General features: G+C 45.7%; 2 long non-coding RNA genes across 2 annotated transcripts; one reads left to right on the plus strand and one right to left on the minus strand.

The window, feature by feature from the left end:
• The first annotated feature begins 819 nt into the window (after positions 1-819).
• LOC139054771 (uncharacterized) lies at positions 820-9,663 on the plus strand. The gene is made up of 3 exons (XR_011511506.1): positions 820-2,148; positions 2,280-2,575; positions 9,532-9,663. It is a non-coding gene; the product is annotated as an uncharacterized lncRNA (long non-coding RNA).
• On the minus strand, positions 2,585-21,857 carry LOC139054772 (uncharacterized). Its single transcript, XR_011511507.1, has 3 exons — positions 21,677-21,857; positions 18,748-18,780; positions 2,585-2,838 (listed from the first exon to the last, which is right to left on the minus strand). It is a non-coding gene; the product is annotated as an uncharacterized lncRNA (long non-coding RNA).
• Between the last annotated feature and the right edge of the window lie 5,610 nt (positions 21,858-27,467).

Consider the following 27,467-nt stretch of genomic DNA (forward strand, 5'->3'; position numbering starts at 1 on the left):
AAAAGCACTCGATGAATTCATAATCACCAGTGATGCAACGCTCTCAACCGGAAGCACACACGTAACATCAGTGCTGTTCATAATTTGCACAAGGCCTTATTTTAGCATGGTGGGGGGGTTGAGTAAATGCTCGATAACTAAATAACTTGGATAGTATTGTTTTCAGTGCCATTAGAAAATGTATCTCGGTTTTCACTGCTTCTCGCTGAACACGCAAGATTATGATAGCCCTGGGAGATACATAAGCAGCGAGAACAGTCAGAGCTATATATGTATGTATACATGAAGGTTTGGACGATTATCTGTCATAGCTTGTCGGTTATCGAATTAGGTACTCATTCTGGTAAAAAAAGGATAGAAAAAGAAATTTTGAGCCCGTAGTGGAATTGGTGTTTTGAGCTTCAACGAAGCTGCTGTTAAGTATATTTCCTTATATGCGCTCGTAATAAAATTTGCAATAAAACGACAGCTTTTTAATTCCTGCACCTGCCACAACCTAGGAAAATATGTTTTCGCAGGAGACGTTTCTTGTTTCGTCGTCATGATCGAGTGGCAGACCATCGCGACATGACGAGAGTCTTCTCGTCGCAAGTCCGTTACCGAACGCATTTACACAGTGTTCACGGACTCTCTGTGCCTTATGCACGCACCATGGAGAGTAATTTGAGTCATGTTTCATTAGAAAGCTCACTTTCGGCGCTTTCAAATGACACTGCGATCGAAGCGTTGCGTGACGCCAATCAAAACAAAACGGCGTTTTTCTTTTTCTTTCTTTACTGGCTTCCAGACCTCAGCATTTACGGCAAAACTGTGAAAGTGTCTGCGTTCACCCGGTGAACGCAGCGCAAGCGTTAGGTTCACCCAAACGTCACGTCCGGGACGTCACATCAGGTCTTTGTTTTTTTCACGTCCGTGATGTCACATCCGGCCTTTTTGGCGGCATAATATGGCATATGGCAGGTTCGGAGTGCACGAAGCGGTGGATCGCTTATTTTTCGGGCTTTTGCTTCTCGTAAGTATACTTCGTCTTTGCGTTTGATGTGCATCTACTACGCGTAGCTAATCTTTCGACTGCATGATGCCATATATAGGTGTTCTGTGATGATACTTTATAGCCAGGTTCCTCACGAGCTTTTGTGATGCATTGCAGGGACCGCCACACCGGCCAGCTAGTGCTACAGTGTCCTAATGCAGAGAACGTATATTACACGGAACTGCGCTCCTTCAGAGTTATTTAGAGTCTTTGTCAGAAGCACGTAACAGTAACATTACTTGGTTACGGTGCTGCTACATGGCAGAATATTTGAATGGCAGATGTCCCGAGTGCGGCATGTAAGTACGTACGTACGCGCGCTTGTTTAGCCTAAATAAGAGTTTCTATTGTTCCCCAATGGAAATGCACATTCCTGATGCACGGTTCAGATCTGCCGGCTAAGGGCGGTAGTGAATAAAGTCACCAAATTGCGGCCTCGTTGCGGTCTCGCATTGCGGCCTCATTGCACGGTCGGGAAAAATTGCTTTAGAACCAAAATTTCGCTGCGCTGTCAGTAGCCATTCACTGATAAGCTTTCTCCGCAGCGTAATGCTCAGTGCAGGTGTGATGGGGGTTATGTGTGCGGTCGGTATGTGACCGATATTCCTGAACGCAGTGTCATTCAGCGATGTGCACAGCTGTGGCTGATTGTCGAATGTGGGCTGTGACAGGAGTGATGGGGACCATGCTCCTGCCTCGGCCAAGGTTGCAGCGATTTCAGAGCTGCAGGGAGCGCCCAGGCAGAACCTAATCTCGGCCCTATGCTGCAGCTCCAGCTTCTTGAGACGGGCACGTGGTAGTGCCACGAGTGGGAGGACGTACCGCAGGCGTGAGGTGGCTACTGCATGGTACAGCCGCAGAGCCCACCTAGTGGTGCAGCTCTGTCCTCGGGCAACAAGCTGGGAGACTGCCTTGTGGACCCGGATGACCTGGACGTGCAGGGTCTTGACAGCAGGCAGCCAGGTCAGCCGGTGATGAACGTGTAGTCCCGGGTACGTCACTGCCGGGCTTCAAGGTCGCCTTCCAGTTGCAGCTGTGCAGCGGGCGGTTGCTCTTGGGTGGAGCAGCATGGCCTCTGTCTTCCTTGCCGAGATGGCAAGGCCAATGCAGCTCAGGTAAGCAGCGGCGGTGTCGAGGGCTCTTTGCAGAGCCGAGCGCGCACTGCTGTGGCTGTGTGGTGGATTTCGCACACATAGGGCGATGTGGTCCGCGTTGATGGAGGTATTGACGTGGTTGTGGGGGTCAGTCTGCAGGACAGCAGGCAGTCGGGCCAGGTTGAACAGGAAAGGGCTCACCACTGATCCTTGTGGGACGCCCTCTACCAAATAGGTCCAGGGCCTGCTGAACGACTGGATAGGGCAGGCCGTCAAAGGCCCCCTTCATGCCGATAAGCACCAGGAGCACGGCCTCACCGCAGGCCTTGGCCTCTTCCAGCGTGGAGACCACGTCCACGATGGAGTCCGCACTGCATCAGCTCCGCCGGAAGCCTATCTGCTCATCGGCCAGAAAGCAATGGCCTCCATCAGCTTGCAAGCAGCAGAGGTGAGTGAGACTGGCCAATAGGAGCTCACGTTTTTCAGCCGGCCTTCAGGATGGGGGCCACGTAGGCTGTGCGCCATGACTCCGGCACCTGCCCTGACTGCCAGATGTTTAAGCAGTCAAGCAGGTGCAGCTGCTCGCTGGCGGCCAGGTTGCGAAGCATTTGGGTTCCTGGTGCACTGGGCTCCTGGTGCACTGCGATGCTTGGAGCTCGTGCAGCGTCAGCGGGTCCTGGTAGATAGCCATAACCTGGCTCGATGGCCACCCTGGGTGGTGAGAGAGAAGGGAAGACGGAAAGGCAGGGAGGTTAACCAGGCTGAGTCCAGTTTGCTACCCTACACGTGGGGAGGGGAATGGGGAGTGAGAGGAAGAGAGAGAACTTAAGTGTAGGATGTCTATAGTCAGGCACTCAAGTCTGTTGCCCTCAGGCAGCGAAAAAGCGCTCGGACTGCTTTCTGGGCCAATGAACTGTGAGGCCAGGCTCCCAAGACTGGATGACAGGCCATTTACAGAAGCGAAGACCCTGTGTGGTGGTTGTGCAGGCAGCTAGGCAGGCTGACGGAAGGCTGCCCTACCTTCAGGATGGCTGCAATGCGTGGTACAGCCAGCGCAAACTGGTTGGCGAGGAGCTCCGCAAGGGCCTCTTCGCTGGTGCTCAGCGTGATGGCCACGGCGAGGACAGGTTGTAGGCTTCCTCTCCTGCTGGTGAGGGATTTGAGCAGTCTCCAAGCCAGGGGTCCCCTGGACCTGCCCTCGATGGCAGAGCAGAGGCTCCTCCTGCGCCGGGCTTGGCGTCTGCATCGGGCATCTGCACGTTTGTACTCGGTCCAATGCTCTGCCTTGCCCGTCCGGATTGCTCCACGCTCCATACAGCGCCTGGAGGCACGAATGTTGAGCAGGTGGAGGTCCGGAGCGGGGGTATCTGGTTTGGTAGAGCACTGAACGGTGGCAGCCTGAGCACAATCCACGATGGCGCTCAGGAAGTCACGGCCATCGTCCAACTTGCTGCAGTGCTTCCGGAACGGACCAGTCTGTGACGTAAGTTCTTGACCTAGGCCTTCTCCCAGACCTGGGGCTGATCACAATAGCGAAGTCGTCAGACCCCCATTTGTCCGAAGTTGTGGCCCAGGAGTAGGAGCACTGCTCAGTGTTGAGGGAGAGGTCAATGGCCGTGCGAGCTCTGCGGTAGACGTAGGTGGGCTCCATGGTGTTCCAAGGTCAGCAGGCCAGCTCAGCTGATGGCATCTGTGAGGCCTTTGCCTCAGCGGGTGCAGCTGCGGCTTCCCCAATCCGTGTGGTGTGCGTTGAAGTCACTGCACAGGACTGCATGCCCACCAAGGCGAACAGCCAGCTGGATGAGGCTGGAGGGATCCCACAGCTTTCCTGGACGGATGCAGATGCTCGCCACAGCCGTGTCCTGGCTGCCAAGGCGTACCACAACGGCGCATGACTCCAAGGGGCCACCGGCGATGTCAGCAACAGGTAGAACAGCACGCGCCAGGGTGCTGCGGACATAGATTGCCGTGCGTGGCTTTCCTGGCTTATTGACACCATCTAGGCAGGGTGCCGCAGTGCAACTGCGTGTGGCACAGGTGGTGGCACCCGAGTAGTCGGGAAGCCGTAGGTTCTCGGCCACGGCATATGTCTCCAGCAGTGCGAGTACCGTATAGTGCGGAATATAGGTTGAGGTTTTTTCCCAAAAATATTACTAAAAGTTCACCCCTTGACTTACATACCGGCCCTTGGCACAGCATGAATAGTCGTCTGGCAGCATGTAGGAGCGCAGACCTTTCGGCATCCACATTGTTATCGCCCCCTTGGTGACCGACGCGGCCCAACTCGCTGGCGCTGCGCGGTTCTTTATTCTGACGAAGTTCTTTATTCTATGGCGCAGTCCACCCGGAGCTCAAAGACAGGGTGGCGGATTTTGTCCGCGAGCATCGTGCCAGATCTTTGCCAGTCACAGCAGAACTCATCTGCATCAAAGCTATTGAGATAGCCCGAGAATCCGGACTGCCCAAGGAACAATTCAAGGGCTCCATTTATTGGGTTCGTCGCTTCATGCAACGCAAGGGATTCGCACTTCGACAGCGCAAATCAATCTGGCAGAAGCAGCCAGAGGCATACGAGGACAAGTTGGTCGAATTCCAGCGCTATGTTATCCGTCTCCGGCAGCAGCATGGCTACATGTTGGTACAGATCGGCAACGCTGATGAAATGCCGGTGTGGTTCGACATGCCGTCGCTCGCCACAGTGTGCGAACGCGGCACAAAAGAAGTCGAGCTTCTTTCTACGGGGAACGAGCATTCACGGTGATGCTCGCGTGTACTGCAGATGGCAGAAAGCTGCCCCCATACATAATATTCAAGAGGAAGACGCTGCCGAAAGAGGCTTTCCCACGGGATGTCGTTCGCGTGAATGAAAAGGGCTATATGGACGAGGCCCTCATGCTCAATTGGATTAAGACCGTCTGGAATCGGCAACCAGGGGCACTCTTGCGGTGTCCGAGCATGCTCGTCTTGGATGCCTTTCGCGGGCACTTGACCGCAGGATTGAAGCTGGCACTCCGCGACGGGAGGACGGAACTCGCCGTCATTCCGGGAGGCATGATGTCAACACTTCAGCCACTGGACGTCGTGCTCAACAAGCCTGTTAAAGACCGTGTCCGTGAACAATATAATCAGTGGATGGCCGGCGACAACCTGATGACCCCAACCGGCCAGCTGCGCAGGCCGCCTCTCGTCACTGTGGCCACATGGGTGTCGCAGGTTGTGCTCGCTGCCCGACGATATGGTGGTGTGGGCATTCAAGAAGTGTTGCATAAGCAAGAAGTGTTGCAAAATTTTTTGCATAAGCCAGGAACGCACACAGGAGTCAGAAGAACTTTGTTACCAGGAGAAAAAGTTACAGCACAGTGGGTCGAGTCGTGTAACGAAACTTGCGAGCGTCCTGGGAGACGTCGGTGTTAAGCGGGGCGAGGCGAGACACAAACTGTTCCAAGAAAGGAACTGATGGGGGTACAGGAGTCGAAAGGAATGATACATCAAGAATGAAACTTGGTGAACAGCCATAGATGAAGAAAAAATGTTAAAATCCAGTGGTACGTTGCGTAGCCATGTTATAGGCAAATGTCATGAACGACAGGATTGCATCCCCGTTCGTGTGGCCAGGGTAGATGTACAGTCGCATGCAATATGACTTGCAACACTCTTGTTCGTTGTTGAAGGGGCTCCACGGCTGCGCAGCAGCTCTGACATTCGAAATAGCAGTTTAATAGACACCACTAATTGAAGCTGTGTTTCGGTCTGGAACTTACCATGTGTCTGCACAGCCGTACAGCCTTGGAACCCCTTCGACCACGGGCACCGGTGTTGCAATTCATATTGCACGTGACTGTACATCGCAATCATCAAGCTGTTGGTCTGCGGATGGTAACTGGAAGTCGTCTTGCGAATTGTGTTAGAGGCGCACAGAACTTCGGTAAGGATAGAAGAGAGGAAGACTGCTGCGGTCACTGAGGAGAACGCGCGGAGCACTGCGGTGTAAGATAATGTTGTGTAGAAAGAAATCGGCGACTTCAGCAGCAGTCCAGGATGGTAGAGATGCTGTCTCCGCATAGCGTGTTGGATGGTCTATGGCCGTTGCAATCCAACGATTTCCATGTGAGGTCATGGGAAGAGGACCGTACAAGTCTATTCCAACTACTTCAAAAGGCGAAGCGGGACAAGGCAGAGGTTGTAAAGAGCCAGAAGGAGCTGTTGGGTTTGCTTTGACAATGAACGCAGGGTGCAACATACTTCGCAACGGCTGAAGATGGGCCAGGCCAGGAGCAGCAACTTCATATTCTGTTGTAAGTCTTGTGGTAGCCTAGAGGACCAGTCGTCGCATGATCGTGAAAGGCTTCAAGCTGAAAGGCTTCAAGCACCTCACATTGCAGAGAACATGGTATGACCGGGACCCATTTGTTGCCGTCGATGTGATAAATGTTGCGATGTAAAACCCCATTGTGCAGCTTGAATTGATTAAGTTGTCGACAAAGTCAGGCGTTTGGAGGTGACGAAGAATCTTCCATGCGTTGGAGAATAGTTCAGCAGTATGGGTCGATGCATTAGTGGGACACAAGGACAGATGGGCTGTTGTGTCTTAGCCATTCGAGGGCTACAATGGGTAAAGCCGATGAAGAGGACTCGGGACGTACACAATCGCGGAGAGGTTATGGTGAATCGTCATGATTCGGCAGAGGGTAGCAAGAGAGAGCATTGGTGTCTTGATGCTTCTTTGCAGCCCTGTAGGTGACATTGAAATCGTACTCCTGTAGGTGAAGCACACAGCAACCCAGGTGACCTGATGAATTCTTTAGCGATGAAAGCCAGCACAGTGTGTTATGGTCGGTAGCGACTGTGAAATGGCGGCCATGAAGACATGGGTGAAATTTTTGCACGGCCCAACAGCAAAGCACTCCTGCTTGGTTATGGTGTAGTAATTTTCTGCACTGGTTAGTGCACGACTAGCCTAAGCTATTACTCGTTCGCGGAATGTGTTGTCGCATTGTAGTAGAATGGCACCGAGACTGACTGCTAGCGTCGGTGTGAAAGATGGTGGGCGCAGTTGGATCAAAGTGGCGCAGTACTGGGTCTGACGTCAGGGCATGTTGCAAAAGCAGGAAAGCATGTTCACATTCGTCGGACGAAACAAAGGGTGCATTACTGGGGAGGAGTTGATGGAGCGGGGACGTAAGTGTAGCGAAGTTGCATATGAAGTGCCGGAAGAAGCAAGTCCAAGAAAACTGTGCATGTCTTTTTGACGCAGTGGACACAAAATTCGAGGATGGCAGTAAGCTTCTCGGGGTCCGGACGAATACCTTCTTTGCAGACTATGTGCCCCAGAACTTTGATGGCCTTGCTGGCCAAACTGCATTTGTGTGTGTGTGTGTGTGTGTGTGTGCGCGTGCGCGTGCGTGCGCGCGCGCGCGTGTGTTGAGCTGCAAACCAGCATTTGCAAGACAGGCAAGGACTTCATCAAGGTGTTGCAAATGTTGTGAGAACATGGTTGAAAACACAATGTCGTCGAGATAGCACAGACAGGTTTTCCATTTCAAGCCACACAAGACTTATCGATCATGCGTTCGAATGTGGCAGGCACATTGCAGAGTCCAAAAGGCATCGCACTGAACTCGTAGAGCCCATCAGGGGTAGCAAATGTCGTTTTTGCTTTGTCGGATTTGGACATCGGTATTTGCCAGTAGCCTGGTCTAAAGTCAAGGCTAGAAAAATACTCAGCACCGTGGAGTGAATCTAGTGCATCATCCATCCGTGACACGGGGTGAACATCTTTGCGCACGGTAACAGACGCAAGAACACACTGAGCTGTCTTCGTGCCAATTGCAACGACATGAGTGTCAACAGCTCAAGTGACAGTTGATCCACGAGGCAACAGTTGGGGTTCGATTTGGTTTATTGCAGTAAGCAATGCAGACCCCTCAGAGAAGCGAATAAGGCCAGGGGTAATCAGAATTGCTCGAGATAGGGTATGGTCATAGGGTAGAATGAATACGCCGCCATCCACAATGTTACAGGAGTTGACACCTATAATCTTTTCTTTAGGTGGCCAAAGAACGTAATCGGAAGAGGTGACGAGATGAATGCATTCTTCGTGGTTAGGAAGAGAATTGCCAGTGGCATCATCCAGTTGTGTGAGGCGCTGACGACAAGAGATAGAAGCAAACGCCAAAGATAAGAAGTCCCACCCCAAGATGAGTTCATGGGTCACTCACGAAATACCGCAAAAACAATGTGGTGAAGAATTTAGTCTATGGACACACGAACAGGACACGGTGCGATTGGACGAATAATAACCTTGGCCACTGCACAAAGAGAAAGGCCGGAGTAAGGCAATTCTTGTGTTTTATAGAGTCCCAAACAGTCACATGGCAATGATCGCCAAGCGTCTTGTAACATGGAGCCACCTCAGAATTGCGCCAAACAAAGATGATGGATGCAGCCAGTCTTGCCAGATAACTACATTTTGACTATTCTGTATTTGCATTTTTTGTGTAAAAGGAATTGTCGCAGAGAGTTTTATCTTCAGTGGCCTTCAGTTGACGTCATCTGCTACAACTAGCACATAAGTTAACTCCATAGCACCACTAGGATGGAGACATTGTGTCGTGGGGTGCTTCCTTAAAAGTGGACAAGAAGATTCTAAAGGAAAAGTGTGAGATGGTCACAGTAATAACCAAGGCATTTGGCATGGGAATGACCCAGCTATGAAAGTATTATCAGATGTGGACAAGCATATAATACTAAATGGCGCCTTGCACGAGTCCCAAGTGTCAAATGTAATGAGTATTGTGCATTGAAAGGGCCAAAAATGTTTTGTACATGCAAGGGAACACTATGGGCATTTGATAACAGTTGCTTAGATGTACTACATTAACAGGAACCAAACGAACTCCCTTAGACATAAGCATGCAGCAAATTCAAGGACTAGATGAAGCTTCAAAGAAGTAACTGCATTTTATGTAGGATAGGTGTGAATGACCTTTGTGCACGAGATCAGTGACAAAAACGCTAAATGAATGCAGTACAGTGTCTGTATCATATCTTGTGCAGACCAAACTAGCCTGGAGTTTCAGCGTTCCTTGTCAGTTCATTTAAATAGGCACTACATTGTTCAAAGTGCAATATTGTTCTACAAAACATAATATGCAAGATGTAGCATGCTAACCCTCATGGCTCAACAACTACTGAACCGAAACCTCAATGAGCAGTGAAGCTTCCTTGTAATTTTCATCGTAACCATACTTTCGCTCTTGAAAGTGAACCTCTTTAGTGAATTTGCTTGTGTATTAATTTTTCTTTAGGCAAGTATTTTTTATACATGTTAATGTCTCAATCCTGCTTTTTCTTTCCGGGGCTAAAACAAAATGCCTCTTATTTCACTTTGATCGTTTGACCTAGGAAGCCATCATCTGGTGCTGTGTACAGCAAGCACATGCTTCGGGCAAGGAGGGAGCCAGCACCATATCTACATCAGCAAGAACATCGGTGCTCAAAATAAACATTTTCTGTGCAAATACCTGTCTTTTTATACTTCCAGCATGAATTAATAAGTTTCTTTTGCCTTCACATGCAGGAAGGTTTATTGGAATAAATAGTGACTGTTGAATGCCCAGGAAAAGCCTTGAAGCCATTCTACTTGTACAGTGATAAAGTACATGTGTACTTGAACTTGATAGTACAGAAACGAAAGGCAAAGTAACAGGCAAAATGCTCGGGGCAGCAGTCGTATAAATGGTAGATGAACACAGCTAATTGTGCTGTCCAGTTTCATTCAGTTTGACCAAATGTTGCAAGAATTGCCTTCAATATGAATCATTCAGTTTAGCCAGCTAAAGTCGAACTCGTACAAACTTTGGAATGTCTGCTGGGAATTTTAGCATAAATGGTATGTGTGCATCCTTCAGCAGCACCACAAGCCCGGTAAGGTTTTTGCGTTACTGTCCCCCCTCCCTTGGGGTTATTGCAGTGTCTACTTCAAGTGCTTGAGGGTATAATGGAAAATGACTCCATTCTACAATGAGAAGGCTATATAAATATGCAGGACAAGAGCTTGTAGGCCTGGTTATAAGCATGAATTAGATATGTATAGACCAAAGGCAATATGAATACAATATGTTAAATTGCATCCATATGTGGGAACTGCCCACATCAAAGGAAAGAAAGTGCAATACTTGCAACCTACCAACATAAACATCAGTTTAGGGAAGGATTCTGTAAGGATCCACTAAATGGACTGTTTCAGCACACACTGATTAGGAAGAGCTATAAGCTGGTAGAGCAAGTGGCAATCATCACCATGGGCTCTCGTGCTCTATTCATTCAGCATGTACTGGAATGGACAATCCACTTAGTCAACACTTACAGACTAGCCCCCTAGGGCTGTGGAAGCACGCAGTATATCAAGCTTAAGTCTGGAGTGCTACCTTCTGCTTATGTGGCAAGTCCTCCTGTTTACCTGTTCCTTTCAACTGAGAGCTGAGCACTGCCTAGGTTAAGTCAGAAAAAGCAACCAGCGTCCATAGAATTCAAACTATTACTATTTGCCCTATATAAAAGGACAGTGAAGCCTAAAATGACACTTGACTTGGGCCATATTTTTCACGATATGCCTGAGAATATTGGGATTTCCCATCAATTTTACCCTTCCTACATCACATAGTGAACAACCTGAAAACTTAACACTGTTGCGCAGAGCGATGAAGGGTCAGGATTTGAGCGAGAAAACAACACATGACACCTGACTGCAAACTATGAACTGGTTTATTTTTCTGCAAGTGAAGCGTACATAAAGCCTACACGCATGCACAGGAGTCCTCTTTCCGGTCTACCTACACCCTCTATTGTCAGTGATTATGCTAATCTCTTTAATGCTGAGTGAAATAGACGGCGGGCTGACACATGAGCCCTGTGGGTCCACCTTGAGGGTGTATGCTTCCACGACTTGTCTTTTCCTTTGGTTCCTACTTTTCAGCAGAATCATTGCCTTGTGATAATCACCAGTTGATAGTTTGTGCTCAGGTGTCTATTGTTTTCTCGCTCAAGTCCAGTCCCTTCGTCACTCCGCACAACAGTGTTAAGTATGTTGAACCAACTAGCACACTGCACAATTTTCCTGATCTTGAAAACAATTGTAAACTAAAGTCCGTGAGAAACAAAGTGTTCTGTCATGACATACAGATTTATGCATGATCACTTTGATATATAAAAATACAATTTTAGCCAATGTTAACGAAGAGCTTCACTTCTGGAGTTCACTTAAATAATGTCTGTGATGCATTGTGACAGTACGAGGTCCTGGAGATCCTACTGTGGAGATATGTGAACATTGAGCCTATTCCTGTTTAATGTATGGATAGATGCCTTCACGAAGAGTTGGAGAAACTGCACAATACAATGTTTTATATCACATGTAATAATTATGCTGTGATAAAGTGTACACGCTGAGCTTAATCTTTTAGAAAAGCTCAAGAAAAGGCTCCAGAATAGGTATGATGGATAGGCAACCTTTTATTTGGCTCTCTTCATAGTGAAATCTAGATGCATCACCTCAGCCACACTTAGTAAAATCTGTGGGCTCGTACTGCCCATGCCTTTACTGCACAAGTTGCCTTGGTGCTCCCAGTCTTGACAGGTAACACTTAAGCACACTCTCATGCACGTGTTTGTTCCAAAGCTACAGTTGCTAACTGAAGTAACTCCCACATGCGATTCTGTAACTCTAGACCTAACTGCAAAAACGCATGCAGTACTACGAGTTTGGCATGGAGTCCACATGACATGTGCACAACTTCAAATTACGTATAGGCAACAGATAACTGGTAACCTGTTAGAGTAACAAAATGGATGCCAAGGAAAATTCACCCAAAGCCTTAGGCAGGAAAATGAGGTGTTGTGATGAGATAAATAGCAATCACATTTGATCGACTGACTAAAAGCTGGCAGGGGTATTGCATTTGACATGATTGATATGAGCTGCAGCATGGCATGGTAACTGTGGCAGCCTTTAGAATGCCGCGCCCTCTGAATTACACTTATGTGCATCCATATGCTGCAGCGACCAACTGTTTTTATTCAAGAAAGCCAGGTTTGTGGTTCAGCACACATCATACGCTGGCAAACTCACTGATGAGTCAACTCCCTGAGATCATCCTCCCATGAGTCTGAGTGAGCCCAGCTGAGCAGTATTTTGGCGAGTTTGAGCCCGAGTGAGCTCGGCTGAGTAGTATATTCTTATGAGTTCAAGTGAGCAGCTAATTATAATTTTGGCGAGTCTAAATAGCGAGTTCCGATTATTTTGCCAACATATATATGGTCCGTGTACTTTCGAAATTCAGCTACGACACTTGCGCATAGGTTGGAAATTAAGCTCCTCGCCAAGTGACTACTGCATAAATGATAGAGCATAGAGCTAGCGAAGAACGATACGCCTTAATGATGCAGCGTGCCGCGCGGGATCCATGTGTGCAGCGTGCCAGTGGATGGGTGCGTGTTTGGGAAATTAGGGGGTTTCGACCCATCCACAGATAATTTACATAATACCTTTCTCCATAGTGTATTATTGCGATAGCAATTTTTGGACACCCTAAGCGAATTTTCGCCATCGCCCTGATGTTTGGTTTAAAGTCCAAGTGTGACAAAAATTATAGTGCTCCGTTGCATCCCACATGCTGGGGTTAATTGCGAATGAAAGGGTGCGATTGTGAGCCGAGAAGGATGGCAGCTTTATGCGCGCTGTCCACGTCCCGTGATCAAGTGCGCGCTAGGGTCAGAGAGCGCGCGACGTCTCTTGCCTGGCCGTGCCCGTGCATATGGCTGTCCGCGCGCAGCAGAGTGCATATACACGGCCCGCGCGTGCCACATTTTTTAAAAGTAATTTGCGGCCGGTGTAAAGGCGGCAAGCCGACGTGGCTGCTGGTTTCACGAGTGTCAATTGGAAGTAGCGATATCTAAGTTTCGGGCGAAACTTAGAGAACAGTGACTTCCTTAGAGGGGCCAAAATTTTGGGGCGCATGAGCGGCACGTATAGGAGAATGCAGTGTTCCATTGTAAAAAAAAAAAAATTGATGTAACAAAATAGAGTGCTGAGTGTTACGTCTTTGTTACATCAAGGTTCAACAAAAATTAAGCGCTGGAAATCAGCGCTGGACGCACATGCAACTCCTTACTCCACACTGAAAACATTTGAGAAAACATTTTTTTTAAATACTTTGTACATTTGTATAAATACCTGCGGATATTCCTCTGGTTTAGCCTAATTATGTGCTGCCTACTTAACTTACTGACGCAGCATACGTATCATTGCGAAATTTATAATTTTTTGCTTTTAGAAAAAGCATCGAGTTATTGAATTTTGCGAAACGAAAAAAAATTGCAACTTCCAATATAGCGCGCTTCCTAGGCTATTAAATAGCTACAATGTTCAAGGAACGTACTGTTTCCATGAGTGGTTTACTCATGCAGTAAGATGTACTGCTCCTACACCTTGTAATAAAAAGCATATGCATCGACACATAGCAGCTGATATTCTTGCTTATTTTCTCATCACAGAGGTAGATGGGGCACATGAACCAATATGCTCACACAAATCAACGTGACCAACTACTGCGGAGACATGGCAACGAATTCTTTGTTTACCTTGTACACCACAAGTGCGAGGTTTGCGCATTAATTTGACTTCATGAAACCCTATTTATACTACAGGCTTTACGGCAATGCTTGCATGCAGTGCGGTGAAGCGCTCGACGAAACTGCACATATTATATGATTTGTTTGATATTAACTCGAGATGCAAACGTTTGTGCAGGCAGGCAAGCAATGTTTACATTCACGCAGCGCACCAAAATAGCGAGGTATATGCATTGATCTGGTTTCATGACATCGTACTTTTGCCACTAGCTTTACGGCAGTGCTTGTGTATAGTGCTGCGAAGCACGACGGAACTGCACGTTATTATACGGTGTGCTTGAAATCCACTCGAGATGCAAACGTTTGTGCAGGCAGGAAACGAATGATTTAATTCACGTAGCACAACACGAGAGCGCGCTCTATGCAGTCCTTTGATTTAATAAAACTCTATTTCTGCCACAGGCTTCACAGCAATGCTTGTGTAGAGGGCTGTGAAGCTCGACGCAGCTGTAACAACATCCCACAGTACACCCGATTTTTACCGAGTTTGTTTTAAAGGGCCCCTCACAGGCTACATAACAAATTTTGGTTATACACTGAAAGTTGTTACGTGCCCTCTAAGAAGTGTTCTACCGCAAGCATTTTTCAAATTGGTTCATTAACAGCAGATAGAGAATGATTGAAGTGCCGCGAACGCATGATTTCAGGAGGCGAGCGTCGCCGCCTATATAAACACTCTCGACATTCCTCGTTTCGCCTGTGTAAGCAAATTTCCTTCACTGCGTTCTCCCATACCGGAGCCGAGGGGTCGCGGCGGGTATACCCTGCCGTCTTCTTTTTTTCACCGTCTCCGGCACACTTCCGGTGACGGTGTCGCGCGAGCTGTTGCGCTTGTCTCGTTTCCTGTAGCGGACGATAGTGCGCGCTCTACACGAGAACACGTGATTAGCGGTATAAGTCAGTGCCCCAGCACTGAGGCAAACGCGAGAGGATAAAAGAGAATTCATGATCGCAATGCTGGAACACATGTAGACAATGACGTATAGTTTCGTTCTCTGCGCGCGTGCAAACGTCGGGAAAAGGAGACGAAACGGAAATTCATCTCTCTTGCTACAGTGCGAAGTAAAACAAAAGCACCCAGACATTCGGGTTGTATTTTTCATTATTTCTCTAAACTTTAATTAGTTCACTGCAGCAACAGATTCAACAAATAACTGATGCTGCCTTGAATCTAAGTCACGTGTCACTCTAAGTGCCATCACAGCACAGCCTGTGCTCCTATGCAGCAGCAAAGTTACGGGCATTCATCTGCTTGCTGCCGCGATAACATTATGACTCAGAGGTACGATTTTTGTTGTGTGAGATTATAGATAGCCAGTAGACTACTTGTCTGATGTTAAATGCTATGACCCACTGGCAATCCACGATGCACTCAACGAAAACGTTTTTATGCTGTGTGTGGCGTGACTCACCAGTGACCCACACGCAAGAATTCTTGCTCTTGTGTTGCCATCTGAGGTTTGAAATTGCAACTAATATATATTTTTATTGCATTGGACATGGGGTGGCATGTTTGTTTCGGAGAATGGAGTGGCGGCGCATTTCTCAGTTGGGTGTCTTGCAAACTTTCGCAGCAGTCTTTGAAATACGTGCCATTGGAATAAGTACCTGCATTTTTCTTGCTACTCCCAAACTTTTCAGCGTGTCTAATAGATAGATCCTCATGCCCCTTACGGATGAAAAAAAAGAAGCACAATGCAGAGGAAACAAATAAACTTAGTTTTGGGCCAGAAGAATGCACCAGCAACTTCGCGATCACCAGTGGATGAGTCAAGTGCTTCAGTGTCAGATGTTCAGCAGTGGACAGTGAAATCAGTGACAAAGATAGTGTTTACGAACCATCACAGACCTCAGCCAGCATGTCGAATGGAGAGTCAGACCTGACTGATGATTCTGAGGTGAATGATTCAGGATACAAAGCTCTCATTTCTCTCAGCCCATCTCTAGAGAAATGGACACCGGCAACAACCACTTCGCCTAGTGTGACACCACACGTACTCTAGGCCGCCCACTATCATTCAGTTGCCATCTAGCCGTTATGCCCCATCTTTATGTTCACTGTTTATTACGGATGACATTTGGCAAATGATGGTCAATGAAACAAACAGGTTCACACAAGTGTTGAAGTCAACTACTCCTAAATCTAAATCACGCTTGAAAAATTGGACGCAAACCAATGCCAAAGAAATTAAAGCATTTATTCGAATACTGATTTGTATTGGTCTCCTCCGTCTTCCTACTCCCAAATCTAAATCAAAGTTGAAAAATTAGATGGAAACCAATCTCCAACAAACGAAAGCATTTGTTGGAATACCAATTTGTATTAATCTCGTCCATCTTCCTATCCGAGTCACTACTGGGCAAAAAGTAACCTGTATGGTGTTGAACTCATTCATCAAAATATGAGCCGTGACCGCCTTCTCCCTACTTTTGAGGTTCCGGCATTTTGCGGACAATTAACTGGTTGCAGAGTTGCAGGATCATGTCTTTAAGATCCATCCTCTGGTAGAGAAATTGAACCAAAATTTTTGCCACTGTGCTTGAGCCAGGAAAGGAGGTTGTGATAGATGAAACAATAGTGCCATGGTGTGGCAGACTTTCGTTCTTACAGAGTCAGGCTGTTCAAGGCATGTACCAAAGACGGTTACAGGCTAAAGGTTGATGTATATGCCGGAAAGTGTGACTGAACAATTGGCATCGGACATGCCGAAGATGTATGCTTGAAACTCCTGCAAAATTACAAGGAAGTTGTGTGCCCGCTGTCCGTAGACAACTTCTACATGAGCTTGCCGCTCACTTTTCGCCTTCTAAAGGAAGACACTTTCATTCGTGGCACAGTTCGCTCAGTGAGGAAAGGGCTGCCAAAAGATCTCACTGAAGTAAAGGTTGCAAATGGCAGTGTTACCGAACTTCAGTCCAAAAATGGAGTGAAGGCACTGAAGTGGATGGACAAGAGGCCTGTTCTGATACTCACATCTGTCGCCAAATATGAAGCAACTTTGGTGGACAGTGGGAAGAAAACAAGGGACGGTGCACCAATCATGAAACATCAGGCCGGTCTCGATTACAATGCAGCAAAAAAGGGCGTCGACTATAGTGACCAAATGACGTTATACCACAACTGCCTTAGAAAAGGACTCAAGTGGTACAGAAAGGTAGCTGTTGAGTTGCTTGTTGGATGTGTCATCATAAATGCGTGGAACATTCGTGGCATGCTTGAAGGAAACTCTACGCCAATTATAAAATTTCAAGATGAACTGGCTCATTCACTGTTCGGCCTTCGTCAAGACAACATCGAAGAAACTCGTGGGAGAAGTGTCCACATGCTAAGAAAAACTGGCACATCGGCACACGACACTCAGTGGCTCTGCACTGGCTGCTATGCGGCCAACAGTACCAGCAGTAGCCCAAACTCTATGGAGAGAGTGAGAAAAGTGACCACTTTCTGTGAATAACGCCCTGGCAAGCCATTCATCTGTTTGTTGTGCTTTAATTCTAAGCACAAGTAACCTGAGAAGCAAGCTAGCTTCAACTGTAAAATGAGTAGGATGAAAACTTCAAGACATGGCTAATGTTCATACTAAATTTTACCCTTTCTCTAACTAATAAATATTTCTAACACAGGAACTGACTTCTTGTCTTTTTTAATGGCAAGCACTTTGTAGTTCAACATAGGTTTCTAGCATCTTGAATCCATTGAGGGGCTACAGAATGTATTAAAGAAAGCTAAAAATGCATAATGTTGTGCTGAATGTGATCAAGACACATGTACAAGAAACTATAGTCATTAGTTCGAGGAGGACAGTAATATGCTTTAGCAAGTTAGAACTTTGTTACCAACTTGCCCACATTCACATCTTAACAGATTTAACAATGTTTCCACTACGTGGAGAACCTTGATCTACAGTGCTTTTATCATACTGAAGAAGGTTGGTGTTCCTATTATAACACGTGTACTTAAGAAGCTCAATCTCTCAGGATTTCATGTTCTTTTACTTGACATAAGCTTACGAGGCTTACAGATTACGTGCTCGTATCTCAACGTAAACACTTACTTCCTTTTCAATGATTTTCATTTCTGTAAAAGCACAGTAAATTTCGTCAGACGAGAAGTGCAAATGTGTTTTTTATTCTTTCATACTTGGTGCTTGCTATTATACAACTTACTTATATCAACTTGCTTGTTTAGAAAACTCATAAAAAACACTCCCCCCACCTTCTTCTTTCTTCTTTTACTTTCCATTGACTCTAACTTTCATTATGCTAATAAACTTCAGAAGAGCTTGCTCTCAGGCTAGTTTGTACACACTGCTAAGAATGAAAAAATCGAGAGAAAACGGGACAAGAAAGAAAGGCCTACAGAATGCTGATTTGCGCGCGGCAATCTATATCAAGGATGGGGTGCTGGACCAGGGAAGCTAAGAAGCCGCCACAACAAACTATGGGAGCTAGGTGAATGGCTTCGATGTCCACACAGAAACATAAATATAGGAATGTTATAGAATGCTGTGTCATTCAACAACCCCGTGAATGTTGAAAAGTGGGACAGTGATTAGCTGAAAAGAGTTTCAGAGAGCTCCAGGGAGTGGGGAGGATGATACAGTAAGAGGGCTAGGGTGGTGACACGCATTAAGGGCATCAAGAATGAAGTGAAAAATTATGGAACATAGGGGGATTGTCTCATCACTGCTCGATCGCTCAACACCAGATAGCTGTGGCCAGTTGCCTTAGCTGAGATTCACCTACCCTGTCATAGCATGTGCTGTGCTTGCTGCTTTGCAGTCTTTAGAATAAGCAGGTGTCAGGGAAGCATGCCTATAATGCCTGCAATTAAGTAATAGGCGACTTGCAAAATAGTGCCCGCTCTCTTTCATACACAGCCATGGCTGAACCACTCACTAGCAAATCTGGTAAGAAAATAAAGCTGACCTTCACTGTTACTTGGGCTGCAACAAGTCTGGGCTGCAAACAAGAAGACACAAGACAGAGCGCTGTCATGTTTTTAGCACAGTTCACTTTCCTAAGTAATGTACCAACAAGGTCATAATATACACTATATAAATGCATCAATTTGTAAACAAAATGTTATTTTTAATTAGTCATTTTTAAAAACAGCACAAGGATGATAGCATAATTTTAGGCGTAGTCTTAGCAATGAAAAACTTTTGTCAGAAGTTAAGCAAAGTTTTGGCAACGTAAAAATGTGCATCCTCATTGCTAAAGCATTCCTGTCCGGGGAGTGCTAGGAGTTTGTCTTGGTGTGATGTAAAACTCTCCACACATTTATATAGTGCTAGAGAGAGAGGTGATGGGGGAGTGGTAGTGGCCAGTGGAGAATCCTTCCCTGAAATGAATTTCCGGCTACGTCACTGAATGTCTGCAATGCCTTGTAATAGCAATAGGTCTTGGATGGAAACACTATAGATGATACCAGTGAACCTATTGAGCCTATTCCTGTTTAGTGAGGTGATGTATGTTTTCCCAAAGAATTATAGAAACTGTACAATGGAATGTTTTGTACCACCTGTAATAACCATGCTGTAAGAAAACAGAAAGGCTGAGCTTAAATGTTGTAGGAAATCTCTTAAGAGGCTCAAGGATAGGTAAAGATGACTAACTTCTGTATTCTCCACTCAACCCTCCACCTGGATTCAAATGCACAGCAGCCCCACTCCTTGACACAGGCGGTTGCTTAGCTTTAATTAAACTTCATGTCAATTACTGTGAAACACAGCGTCGTCTTCAGTCAAGGGGTGGCACTGTGCTCATCTCAGTGGAATGAAGCTTCCAGTCATAGATGGTTTCAGAATACAGGGTAAGTGACCTCACATTTTACTCTCTTCGTCGTAAGTCTAGACACCAAAGCCTCGGTTTGAACAAGTAATGCTTTAAGCGCTCTCTCATGCATATGTTTGCTTTAAGGCAGAGTCAGCTTACTATTTCCTGCTTCTGCCACATGCAAATGACACAAAAATATCTCAATAAAATGATTGTGATTTAAGTGGTACACACTCTCTGCAATGTGATTAAATGTTTGTAATAAAAGAAGCACTACTCATGTGCTGGTCAGCATCTGCAGCATTATGTTCACCAAGATAGCTTTTTTGTCTCAATATATTCAATATTGTTGCAAATTTAAGAGGTTTTGCAGCTAACATGTAGCTGTAAACTTGTGTCTCGAGAACATACAGCTTTAGTTGAGAGGAGCGCTATATTGCATGAGACAAAGGAACATTTTTAGACTGCTTGTTTTATTTATGTGTGAAAAACAATTGTGAAGGTTTTAATAGCAAAGTAATACAGTAGGTGTTGGCAACGCGAACAAGCCATGCAAAGTGTATGCATTAGAAATGAACTATCCAGATGAGGACCCCCCACCCCACTGATATATGTCAATGCTATAATATCAAATGCTGTGACATTTAACACATATGGTGACTAAAAAAAAAGGATAACTAAAGCAAGAGCAGCATTAATAAAACAACTATATCAACTGCAAAATTTATACAATTTTTCTCAAAACTTTTATCTTCGCATAAACTGTGGCCTCACACACTGTGGGCACTTTTGCTAACAACCTTCACATTTCACTAGTGCTAATTCTAGCTTCCCTTTAGCTTCTAGCTTGATTCTAGCTTCCAGCTCAACTGCAATGTTTTGAACGTCAGGGCATGTGCAAGTAAAAATTAGTTTGTGATGGCCATGTGGATCTGTTTCTCTGCCTGAATAATAGGGAGAGGAGGGCAATATAATTGCCTTGAGAACTAAGCAGAAGCAGCATGGTGGATGAGGAGCAGTGGCCGGGATAAAACATTTCAGGAGTTCAATGTAGTAAGGATACAGGAGTCATATGATTAACTTTGCAAGAATATGAGGCCATTATAACACTAAGGGAAACAGACTGGCCCATCACACTGAATTTTCAAATATCGTAACTGGTCTAGAAAACCTTGCACAGCTGCTGTAATTAGGAAAAAAAAAAAAGTTGCAATGTCTTAAAAAGACAGCTTTTTTGTTTGCTTACTCTGCTATGCCACTGTACACATTATTACTATTACTTTTTTTTCTTTTGGAACAGAAAGTCACCATATGCCTGGAGGTTTTAGATCACCTTCTTGGTGTGCTCCCGATATATGAACAGTTCGAAAACATTAACATTGTTGCTTGGTTTATTGCCCAAGTAGAGCGGCACGTAACGACTGACTACGGAACCAGGCGTGTGAATATGCACACCCTGTATCCAATCAACCCCTATATCAATCAATTTTGTACAATTAGACCTCCATATATTGAACTTTAATGTAACAAACCGTTTTACTTTGCAGAACTTATTTGGTGTGCATATAGAAATCTTCAATTTATTGAATTCTGTTTATCTGCAATTTCAATTTACGGAAACTATAAATTCTTCTAAAATTTAAATGAGGATATGTGTTGCATTTGAACTGTAAATTCTATGGACGTACAAGCGCTTTCCGGGAGTAAAGCTTCACGATTTCCTTCCAAAGTTTATTCGACTTAAGGACAAAATTCTGCAGCAAAGTTATAAACGACCACAGGTGACAAGCAGCTGAATGCGAGGTATCTGGTACAGACCCACGGGGGAAAACTTAAAAACCACAATAGCACACATTCAGGCGAGTATGTAAACAGGCGAACTAAGCAGGGAACAAAAACAACACAGCACTGCTTTCATAGGTCCCGAATGATCAGAGTTTCGTCAGAGTTGGTGCAAGCACGCGTCCGCAGATAAAACGGGCTCCCACCGTGCATTGACCAATACTTCGAGAGGTTACAGCACAAGTCGACCTTCCACAACTCCAGAACATCACAAAAGACCGTTTGCACATGTACTAACCAGCCAAACAAACTAACCACGGCAGCGAAGACCACTTAAATCGAACATACAACGCAGAAACACCTCGTAAAGGTTTCACCATAGAGAAAGGTTACACCTTGTTGCACAGACGCTCACAAAAAATTCAAGAAATGTCCAAAGCGCACTACCGCCGCCTTTTAAAAATCCAACGGGAGCCAAGCCAAATCAGTAATAAGTTGGCTATTTGGGTGAACGCAACGCACCCGTTAGAACCACCGGGTACGCCCAACGCAATGAAACGATGTTTGCTGTGCCTAGATGAAATAACTTGCAACATTTCAACAAAGCGATACTGCGTATAAAACAATTAAAAATTTGCATAGCCACCTGTATAAAAGGGCAAAGCATTAAGTATTCAGAAGTGAATTTATTTCTTCCTTTTCACTTCAGAACAGCACTTGGTGATTTTCAGTGGTTCTTCTTGCCATATGTGTGCGAAGCTTCTTTCTATGGTCTGATAATAATAGTTCGTTAGTTACAACCCCAAAATTGAAATTTATGGCTATAGGTTACGCACTTCAGAAGTAGAGCCAGAACTATTCAAGCTGGAACTCTGAAATTTCCATAAATCAAGCAGTAATCACAGAGAGAAAATTCTATATTTATTAGCAGTGAATTTAGACGAATTTTCTGCTGGCCTCGCCCGTACATTATTTTCCATTCTTTGACCATTAATAGAGCCGTACGTTGCTCTGTTATTGCTATAATTCACTACTTCTGCTAAGCAGTGTTTGAAAGAAAAGATGTACAATAAATAATAAATCTCACAGCCGTGTTTGTTGTGGTGGCGCCATCTGTGCAAAGACATGTCAAGCTATTTCACGTCAGTTTCGACAATCGCCAAACGCGGCGCCAGTAAGGGTTAGAAAGCGAGCAAAGCGAGGATAGATTCTTTCTCCAGATTTTTGTCGTTGGCTCACTCCAGTTGCCGCGCCTTTCCAACATTCCTTCAAGCACATACACACTCTTAGGAAAAGTTGCACCTTTTGGGGTATCTCTGCCACACAACGACAATCCTCATCTGCCTTGCTTGCGTTTCCTTCCTTGAAAACGCCGCGCCCGCTACTTTCCTGTCGGGAATGCTATGTCGAGCTGATAACGCGCATGCCGTTCATTACTGGAAAGTACCGGCCTCGCCGCGTTAAAGAAAGGAATGCGGGCAAGACAGATGACGATTATCGTTGCGTGGCAAAAGGGTGTAATTTTGCTAAAGAGTGCACTTTATAAAACAATTGCACCCTTTGGGGTGTATATTGGCCATGACACTCTTAGAAAAATTTACACCCTTTGGGGCGTAACTTGTCCCACAACAATAATCGTCATCCGTGCTGCCCGCGTTTCCTTTCTTTAACGCTGCGAGCGCGGTACTTTCCAGTCACGAACGGCATGCGCCTTATCAGTGTGACGCAGCATTCTCACTCTTATAAATATTTACACCCTTTGGGGCGTATCTTGTCCCACAACAATAATCGTCATCTGTCTTGCCCGCGTTTCCTTTCTTTAACGCTGCGAGCCCGGTACTTCCCAGTCACGAACGGCATGCGCGTTATCAGTGTGACGCAACTTCTCGAAAGGAAAGTAGCGAGCGCCGAGCTTTCAAGAAAGGAAACTCGGGCAAGACAGATGACGATTATTGTTGTGGGACAAGATAAGCCCCAAAGGGTGTAAATATTTCTAAGAGTGTTCGACAGGAAAGTAGCGAGCGCCGAGTTTTCAGGAAAGGAAACGCAAGCAAGGCAGATGACGATTATTGTTGTGGGACAAATGTACACCCCAAAGGGTGCAACCGTTTTAAGAGTGTAAGAGTGCACAGAGCGATAATCGTCATCTGTCTTGCCCGCATTTCCTTTCTTGAATGCTGCGAGCCCGGTACTTCCAAGTTAGGACCGGCATGCGCGTTAACAGCATGATAGAGCATTCCCGACAGGAAGGTAACGAGCGCAGCGTTTTCAAGAAAGGAAACGCAAGCAAGACAGATGACGATTATCGTTCCGTGGCAAATGTACATCCCAAAGGGTGGAACTGTTCTTAGAGTGTATAGATTGTCTTCAAGCACACTTGTCTACAACTATGTCTTCATGCGACGTAGTACAGGGTCCTGCATATTTCGCTACACCTGACCGGAAAAATGTTTTGCGCTCACCGATGCGCTGTTCTTGCTCAAATTTTGCAGAAAGATCGCATTTTGGAGTCTACGTCTTTTAGTACAAATTTTACCACAGTTAATTGCCTGTCTTTTAAGAAAAGAGTGCGAATTGGCATTATGGGGATTCGAGCTGCTGCAGCAAGAGCGCTAGCATAAACTTGTGTCGCCGCCTGCCGGCAGCTGAAGAAAGCAGCTTGTAAGGGAGGTTTGCCGCGTGTTCCAGGAGCGGACACGGACGAGCGGACAGTTTTCATTTTTTTTCAGGTAGACATAGAAATGCTTATGAGTTCAAAATTGGCGAGGTACAATATTTTAATTTCAGAATGATGGAATTTATAAAATTTTCAACTCGTTAAAACGTTGTTTTCCATTTTAAACAGAACAGCGCGTATTTTGGGAGGGACGAGGAAGGAGACACGACACGGACAAGCGATACAACAGACAGCACTTGTCCGTGTCGTGTCTCCCTCCTCGACCCTGTCAAAATACGCGCTGTTCTGTTTAAAATGGCTTACCAACTCGCCCAAACGTCCATTTTAACGAGTTCTTTTCCATCTTTAGTTAAATAAGATTTTTTTTCAAGAAATCCGCGGTAAATATTGCAAAACAAAGGTTGATTCCTGTCTACAGAGACATTTTCCCACATCATTTAAAACTTTTGCTGAGAACTAAAAATAGTCACCCCCCCCCCCCCCCCGTTCTGTCCTTATCTGAACACACCCTATGGTATATAATATGTAAGATCCTACCCATGTAAACTCATGTCTTTCTCTCGTCGTCACAATACCTCTCGCTTTGATTACTCAATTTCTAACACATCGATTGAGCTAGTGGGATCATATACATATGTAGGAGTCACGCTCTCTTCCAATTTACCATGGCGCGCCCATATTGTAGTAACATCATTTCAGCATCGAACAAAACACTCGGTTTTCTTAAGCGCCACATTTCCGCCTTGCCCCACCGCATGTTAAGTTGCTCGCGTATATAGCTCTCTTGTAAGACCCAAATTAGAATACGCATCTGCCATCTGGAGCCCCCATCGAGCCTATCTAATCACAGCATTGGAAGCCGTTCAAAATCGTGCCGCCCGATTAATTAATTCCACATATTTATACGACGTCAGTATTTCATATTTGAAAGCACAATCCGGACTACCGCTCCCTCTCCTATCGTCGCCGCATTGCTAGCGTCGTCCTTTTTCTCAACTTTTCTTTTTTATTCTTCTCTCAATCAAGCACCGTATGTAACAGCCGCAGCACGCATATCCTACCGCACCAATAATCCACTTCAGCTTGCCCGCCCGCCATCGCCCACTATACTACGTTTTTATCTGCTTCGTTATTTTTTAGAGCAGCTACAGACTGGGACGGCCTGCCCTATGATATCGTCTCCATCGCTACATCATCTGCTTTCCGAGAACGCATAACTGATAATTTTCAATGGTAAATTACTTGCGCTGTTTGTTTTTTTATTCGAAATGTAAGCCAATCCCTGATGTGACACCCCCTGAAATGGGTGCCTTTAAGCAAATAAACTGAACTCAACCGAACTTCTAGCTGTGCGAAGAACGCAATGGAATGCAGTTCGCGGCACTTGAAGGTGAGTAGAGGTCAGAGTATGCGTGTGATATAACCAAGTGACCGTCTTCGTAGCCCTACAAATGTTACAATAACTTCTAAAAAAAAAAGAAAATATAGATTCCTCTGGCACCTGCGGCTCCCCGTATGCCCAATGCTAATAACTGCCCCACACCCTCTCTCTTTCATTCTACTATAGTAAGATACAACTTAAAAAATCAGCAGCTGGCAACAAAGGCACATGGACCCCGCGGGTTCTGTAGCTCCGCTAACCAATCACAGGAGCAAGGATGTGGTCGTCATGTGACGTTTTCAAAATGGCGTCGTACTTGATATCTCCGGTACAGTGTACTATCGCCGGAGCGTCTGCTGTTCTTGAAGAGTCTTTTCATCGGCGGAAGCGGTGAGGTGTGCAACAGACATGGACAAAGTGTATGGAGTCAGCATTTCACTCTTCAAATGTCCACGGTGCAGTTCATTTCACTGCTGAGTGCGTTTTACTCATGGAACTTCAATGCCAACTGAAGTAAAACTTGACAGTAAATAGTTGCAGCGAAGCAAGCGTTTTATTTCAGTTCAATAAATAATTAGGCTTTCACCATTCCACTATAATAAACGAGTGTAAACGTATAAAATTACGCGCTTATAACTTTATTTTTGTGGTTACCGCCTTATTTAGGTAACAGGGAAAGGTTGAAGTACGAACCATCTGCAGCCTTGCGGAGGAACAGTGGCTGACGGTTATGAGGGCGGGGCTTCAGTGAAGACTTCAGTTGTGTCCGACTATAGCTGCGCCTTTCCACCATTAAGGGTGCCTCAATGCGCGCCTACTCCTCCCGCTTCGTGTAGGGTGGCGACATTCCTTTGAAGGCGTCAATGCAGACAACACTACTGCGAAACCAGTTTTCTCATCGCGCTCAGCCATTCTCCATCTCTTCTCCGACGGCCGCCGTACACATGCGTGCCGTCGAGATACTATTGGGAAAGAATAAAAAGAATAGATACTAACTGGTAATTGTAAATTTACCCAAAAATCTTTTTGAGAGAACCATGAACTCTTCAAGGGTGGAGCAAGCATCCTTGTGACATTGCCCAAGAAAGGAGGTTCTGAGAGGAAGAATTTCAAGAATTGCGAAGCTTACTCCAAATTTTCTAAATGTTGTTTCTAAGATGCTTTTCTTTGCATGTAAATCGTCTACAGAATAGAAAAAAAATGGTATATTGTCTAATCTCCACAGAAATGACTCAGCGTAGAGGGAGCCGGCCCAGCCCTGTGCTGAAAGAAATTTAAGGAAGGTGTTCGACACCGTAATCGAGTGAAAGTTACCTCACTTTTACGACTTTGAAAGAAACGTCTGTGCCAAAGGAATAGTAGGTGTCGATGCTTTGAAAAATTATTGATAGCTGGGTTTCAAAAGTCAGGTATGATAGCATATGATAGCATATGACGGTTAGGCGTTTCTTAATTTAATTAGAAGCCTTTTCGCATTGAACGTCCCATTCCCATTGAGTGCCCTTGTGTAGAATTCTCATAAGAGGATAAACAGTATTGCTAAAAATGGGTATGTACTGCCGCTAGACATTGATGGTTCCTAGAAATCTGTGGAGCTCTTTCTGACATGTCGGTTTTGGAATCCGCGACACTGCTTCAACGTTGCTCTTTCCCGCACAGATTAGAATCCTGTCGACTTAATATGACGACAAGGTCATGGTGTCAACCCGAATACTGGGTTTTATATCTTAGTATCTCACTCTGGTGAATGAGCGTGGGCGTCCCCCCCCACCCCCCCCTACACACACATACGCGTGTTTATGAACAAGGCGAATGCACTCCGAGTACTCAGTTGAGCCTGGTCGAATATAAACCTCACCGCGAGAGCGCTCGAAAGCGACGAGTCGAATGTACCACAACACTCGACTCGTATGAGTCGTGTGTCATTGCCAGTGGATAAACCCACCTTACAAGGGCTAAGTTATCACTTCAAATAGATAAGACGTACCGGCAAGCACCGCAGTAACTGACTCTGTGGGAGACCCTCACATT

The sequence above is a fragment of the Dermacentor albipictus genome, chromosome 1 (assembly GCF_038994185.2).
Source record: "Dermacentor albipictus isolate Rhodes 1998 colony chromosome 1, USDA_Dalb.pri_finalv2, whole genome shotgun sequence".
NCBI lineage: Eukaryota > Metazoa > Arthropoda > Arachnida > Ixodida > Ixodidae > Dermacentor > Dermacentor albipictus.